This window comes from Chiloscyllium punctatum, chromosome 30 (genome assembly GCF_047496795.1).
Source record: "Chiloscyllium punctatum isolate Juve2018m chromosome 30, sChiPun1.3, whole genome shotgun sequence".
NCBI classification, from domain to species: Eukaryota; Metazoa; Chordata; class Chondrichthyes; order Orectolobiformes; family Hemiscylliidae; genus Chiloscyllium; species Chiloscyllium punctatum.
In genome coordinates, this window is record NC_092768.1 from 26,693,464 (window position 1) to 26,699,463 (window position 6,000).

The window sequence follows — 6,000 nt, forward strand, 5'->3', positions numbered from 1 at the left end:
GCTATTCTTAAAATGGAAATGAGTTCTACTTTAATGATAACATTAACGTGTTATGTGCACACAGTCAGCACAGCTCATGTTTATAAACACAAGAACATAGAGATGGTGGTAGGAATAGCCCACAGATCAAGCCTGCTCGCTGTAGTTAATGATCAACTTCACTTTCCTGCCCCTCTCTTGGTTTTGGAAGCATACCAACTATTTCTCCAATCCAGCCTCGAATAGAACATAGAAAAGTCCAGCACAGAACAGGCCCTTTGGCCCACGATGTTGTGCCGAGGTTCAATCCTAATGTAATGTAACCTACGCAACCCTCAACTCACTGCTCTCCATGTGCACGTCCAGCAGTTCCTTAAATGACCCCAATGACTCTGCTTCCACCACCACAGCTGGCAACCCATTCCATGCATTCACAACTCTCTGCGTAAAGAACCTACCTCTGACGTCTCCTCGATACTTTCCTCCGGATATCTTCAAACTATGACTCGGGCTATTGACTCTGTCTGTGCCACTCATTATTCAAAGATATTCAATGCTAGAACATCAATGACGCTCTGTCGTGAAGACCTGAGTAGGTTTACAATCTTTGTTTATCCACTGGTTGGAGTCCCATCGAGCACAAAGAAAGACGATTGCGTTCGTCAGAGGGCATTGGCTTTCTGCATTTGAACCTAGTATGGTCTGCTTCAGTATCTGAGGAGTTGTCAGTGGTGCTACCATGTTGCAATCGTGAAGAAAAATGCCCACTTCTGACTATATGAGAGAAGGAAGGTCACTGATGACGTTTGGATATATGACAGTACCCTTGCCGATGAAGGACTCCTGCCCGAGAGATCGATTTTGCTGGTCCTGGGATGCTGCCTGCCCCGGCAGTGCTTTTCCAGCACCACTCTCATCTCATTCTCATTCGGCGTATGGAGTCTGGCCCATCATTCTGGGATCACGGCCGGTCATCTCACTATGTCGATCTTACTTAATGCCAGGAAATGATGGATTACGCCGTGAAAATACTCAAAAACGGAGCGGAGATTTCGACACGATCCCATCCCAACCCACACGCTGAGTGAACACACCCTGCTAACCGCGCAGCAGGACATCGGTGAGGGCGCAGCCAGGCGAAATGGACCCGTCGCATCGGGCTGAACTCTGTTACACCGTGAAGCATTTGAAATAAAAGGCGTTGCAATGCATTGGCCGGGAATCGAACCCGGCTCCCTCGCGTGGGAGGCGAGAATTCTACCACTGAACCACCAATGCACCTGCCGGCGGCGTACCCGCTAGAACTTTCCTACCGTTTGAACTCCAGCAGGAAACAAAACCGGTATTCTTGATATTCTGTCCTGTGGCGCAGCAAACTGACTCCAATCTCCAGCATCTGCAGCCCTGACTTTCTCCATTGCTGATATGGCGAGAACCCAAGTAGGAAAATCGCAACGAAGCGCGGTTTGTTTGACTCGTTTGATTTTATCTGAACACTGTCTTTTATTTCAAAATATATAAAGTAAATAATACAACTGGGATTCTAGGCTCAAAATTATTACTTGCAAATTATAGTTTGCCTAGATGGGTCCTGACCAAGTGGAGAACGCTATTCTTAAAATGGAAATGAGTTCTACTTTAATGATAACATTAACGTGTTATGTGCACACAGTCAGCACAGCTCATGTTTATAAACACAAGAACATAGAGATGGTGGTAGGAATAGCCCACAGATCAAGCCTGCTCGCTGTAGTTAATGATCAACTTCACTTTCCTGCCCCTCTCTTGGTTTTGGAAGCATACCAACTATTTCTCCAATCCAGCCTCGAATAGAACATAGAAAAGTCCAGCACAGAACAGGCCCTTTGGCCCACGATGTTGTGCCGAGGTTCAATCCTAATGTAATGTAACCTACGCAACCCTCAACTCACTGCTCTCCATGTGCACGTCCAGCAGTTCCTTATATGACCCCAATGACTCTGCTTCCACCACCACAGCTGGCAACCCATTCCATGCATTCACAACTCTCTGCGTAAAGAACCTACCTCTGAGGTCTCCTCGATACTTTCCTCCGGATATCTTCAAACTATGACTCGGGCTATTGACTCTGTCTGTGCCACTCATTATTCAAAGATATTCAATGCTAGAACATCAATGACGCTCTGTCGTGAAGACCTGAGTAGGTTTACAATCTTTGTTTATCCACTGGTTGGAGTCCCATCGAGCACAAAGAAAGACGATTGCGTTCGTCAGAGGGCATTGGCTTTCTGCATTTGAACCTAGTATGGTCTGCTTCAGTATCTGAGGAGTTGTCAGTGGTGCTACCATGTTGCAATCGTGAACAAAAATGCCCACTTCTGACTATATGAGAGAAGGAAGGTCACTGATGACGTTTGGATATATGACAGTACCCTTGCCGATGAAGGACTCCTGCCCGAGAGATCGATTTTGCTGGTCCTGGGATGCTGCCTGCCCCGGCAGTGCTTTTCCAGCACCACACTCATCTCATTCTCATTCGGCGTATGGAGTCTGGCCCATCATTCTGGGATCACGGCCGGTCATCTCACTATGTCGATCTTACTTAATGCCAGGAAACGATGGATTACGCCGTGAAAATACTCAAAAACGGAGCGGAGATTTCGACACGATCCCATCCCACCCCACACGCCGCTGGACATCGGTGAGGGCGCAGCCAGGCGAAATGGACCCGTCGCATCGGGCTGAACTCTGTTACACCGTGCAGCATTTGAAATAAAGGGCGCTCCAACGCATTGGCCGGGAATCGAACCCGGCTCCCTCGCGTGGGAGGCGAGAATTCTACCACTGAACCACCAATGCACCTGCCGACGGCGTACCCGCTTGAACTTTCCTACCGTTTGAACTCCAGCAGGAAACAAAACCGGTATTCTTGATATTCTGTCCTATGGCGCAGCAAACTGACTCCAATCTCCAGCATCTGCAGCCCTGACTTTCTCCATTGCTGATATGGCGAGAACCCAAGGAGGAAAATCGCAATGAAGCGCGGTTTGTTTGACTAGTTTGATTTTATCTGAACACTGTCTTTTATTTCAAAATATATAAAGTAAATAATACAACTGGGATTGTAGGCTCAAAATTATTACTTGCAAATTATAGTTTGCCTAGATGGGTCCTGACCAAGTGGAGAACGCTATTCTTAAAATGGAAATGAGTTCTACTTTAATGATAACATTAACGTGTTATGTGCACACAGTCAGCACAGCTCATGTTTATAAACACAAGAACATAGCGATGGTGGTAGGAATAGCCCACAGATCAAGCCTGCTCCCTGTAGTTAATGATCAACTTCACTTTCCTGCCCCTCTCTTGGTTTTGGAAGCATTCCAACTATTTCTCCAATCCAGCCTCGAATAGAACATAGAAAAGTCCAGCACAGAACAGGCCCTTTGGCCCACGATGTTGTGCCGAGGTTCAATCCTAATGTAATGTAACCTACGCAACCCTCAACTCACTGCTCTCCATGTGCACGTCCAGCAGTTCCTTAAATGACCCCAATGACTCTGCTTCCACCACCACAGCTGGCAACCCATTCCATGCATTCACAACTCTCTGCGTAAAGAACCTACCTCTGACGTCTCCTCGATACTTTCCTCCGGATATCTTCAAACTATGACTCGGGCTATTGACTCTGTCTGTGCCACTCATTATTCAAAGATATTCAATGCTAGAACATCAATGACGCTCTGTCGTGAAGACCTGAGTAGGTTTACAATCTTTGTTTATCCACTGGTTGGAGTCCCATCGAGCACAAAGAAAGACGATTGCGTTCGTCAGAGGGCATTGGCTTTCTGCATTTGAACCTAGTATGGTCTGCTTCAGTATCTGAGGAGTTGTCAGTGGTGCTACCATGTTGCAATCGTGAACAAAAATGCCCACTTCTGACTATATGAGAGAAGGAAGGTCACTGATGACGTTTGGATATATGACAGTACCCTTGCCGATGAAGGACTCCTGCCCGAGAGATCGATTTTGCTGGTCCTGGGATGCTGCCTGCCCCGCCAGTGCTTTTCCAGCACCACTCTCATCTCATTCTCATTCGGCGTATGGAGTCTGGCCCATCATTCTGGGATCACGGCCGGTCATCTCACTATGTCGATCTTACTTAATGCCAGGAAACGATGGATTACGCCGTGAAAATACTCAAAAACGGAGCGTGCGGAGCGGAGATTTCGACACGATCCCATCCCACCCCACACGCTGAGTGAACACACCCTGCTAACCGCGCAGCAGGACATCGGTGAGGGCGCAGCCAGGCGAAATGGACCCGTCGCATCGGGCTGAACTCTGTTACACCGTGCAGCATTTGAAATAAAGGGCGTTGCAATGCATTGGCCGGGAATCGAACCCGGCTCCCTCGCGTGGGAGGCGAGAATTCTACCACTGAACCACCAATGCACCTGCCGGCGGCGTACCCGCTAGAACTTTCCTACCGTTTGAACTCCAGCAGGAAACAAAACCGGTATTCTTGATATTCTGTCCTGTGGCGCAGCAAACTGACTCCAATCTCCAGCATCTGCAGCCCTGACTTTCTCCATTGCTGATATGGCGAGAACCCAAGTAGGAAAATCGCAACGAAGCGCGGTTTGTTTGACTAGTTTGATTTTATCTGAACACTGTCTTTTATTTCAAAATATATAAAGTAAATAATACAACTGGGATTCTAGGCTCAAAATTATTACTTGCAAATTATAGTTTGCCTAGATGGGTCCTGACCAAGTGGAGAACGCTATTCTTAAAATGGAAATGAGTTCTACTTTAATGATAACATTAACGTGTTATGTGCACACAGTCAGCACAGCTCATGTTTATAAACACAAGAACATAGAGATGGTGGTAGGAATAGCCCACAGATCAAGCCTGCTCGCTGTAGTTAATGATCAACTTCACTTTCCTGCCCCTCTCTTGGTTTTGGAAGCATACCAACTATTTCTCCAATCCAGCCTCGAATAGAACATAGAAAAGTCCAGCACAGAACAGGCCCTTTGGCCCACGATGTTGTGCCGAGGTTCAATCCTAATGTAATGTAACCTACGCAACCCTCAACTCACTGCTCTCCATGTGCACGTCCAGCAGTTCCTTATATGACCCCAATGACTCTGCTTCCACCACCACAGCTGGCAACCCATTCCATGCATTCACAACTCTCTGCGTAAAGAACCTACCTCTGAGGTCTCCTCGATACTTTCCTCCGGATATCTTCAAACTATGACTCGGGCTATTGACTCTGTCTGTGCCACTCATTATTCAAAGATATTCAATGCTAGAACATCAATGACGCTCTGTCGTGAAGACCTGAGTAGGTTTACAATCTTTGTTTATCCACTGGTTGGAGTCCCATCGAGCACAAAGAAAGACGATTGCGTTCGTCAGAGGGCATTGGCTTTCTGCATTTGAACCTAGTATGGTCTGCTTCAGTATCTGAGGAGTTGTCAGTGGTGCTACCATGTTGCAATCGTGAACAAAAATGCCCACTTCTGACTATATGAGAGAAGGAAGGTCACTGATGACGTTTGGATATATGACAGTACCCTTGCCGATGAAGGACTCCTGCCCGAGAGATCGATTTTGCTGGTCCTGGGATGCTGCCTGCCCCGGCAGTGCTTTTCCAGCACCACACTCATCTCATTCTCATTCGGCGTATGGAGTCTGGCCCATCATTCTGGGATCACGGCCGGTCATCTCACTATGTCGATCTTACTTAATGCCAGGAAACGATGGATTACGCCGTGAAAATACTCAAAAACGGAGCGGAGATTTCGACACGATCCCATCCCACCCCACACGCTGAGTGAACACACCCTGCTAACCGCGCAGCAGGACATCGGCGAGGGCGCAGCCAGGCGAAATGGACCCGTCGCATCGGGCTGAACTCTGTTACACCGTGCAGCATTTGAAATAAAGGGCGTTGCAATGCATTGGCCGGGAATCGAACCCGGCACCCGCGCGTGGGAGGCGAGAATTCTACCACTGAACCACCAATGC

General features: G+C 47.7%; 4 non-coding genes across 4 annotated transcripts; all 4 read right to left on the reverse strand.

Annotated features, from left to right (window-relative positions):
- Positions 1-1,186: 1,186 nt before the first annotated feature.
- Positions 1,187-1,257, reverse strand: trnag-ccc (transfer RNA glycine (anticodon CCC)). The gene has a single exon. It is a non-coding gene; the product is annotated as a tRNA-Gly (tRNA).
- A 1,489-nt stretch (positions 1,258-2,746) lies between these two features.
- Positions 2,747-2,817, reverse strand: trnag-ccc (transfer RNA glycine (anticodon CCC)). The gene has a single exon. It is a non-coding gene; the product is annotated as a tRNA-Gly (tRNA).
- A 1,525-nt stretch (positions 2,818-4,342) lies between these two features.
- trnag-ccc (transfer RNA glycine (anticodon CCC)) lies at positions 4,343-4,413 on the reverse strand. The gene has a single exon. It is a non-coding gene; the product is annotated as a tRNA-Gly (tRNA).
- A 1,516-nt stretch (positions 4,414-5,929) lies between these two features.
- trnag-ccc (transfer RNA glycine (anticodon CCC)) lies at positions 5,930-6,000 on the reverse strand. The gene has a single exon. It is a non-coding gene; the product is annotated as a tRNA-Gly (tRNA).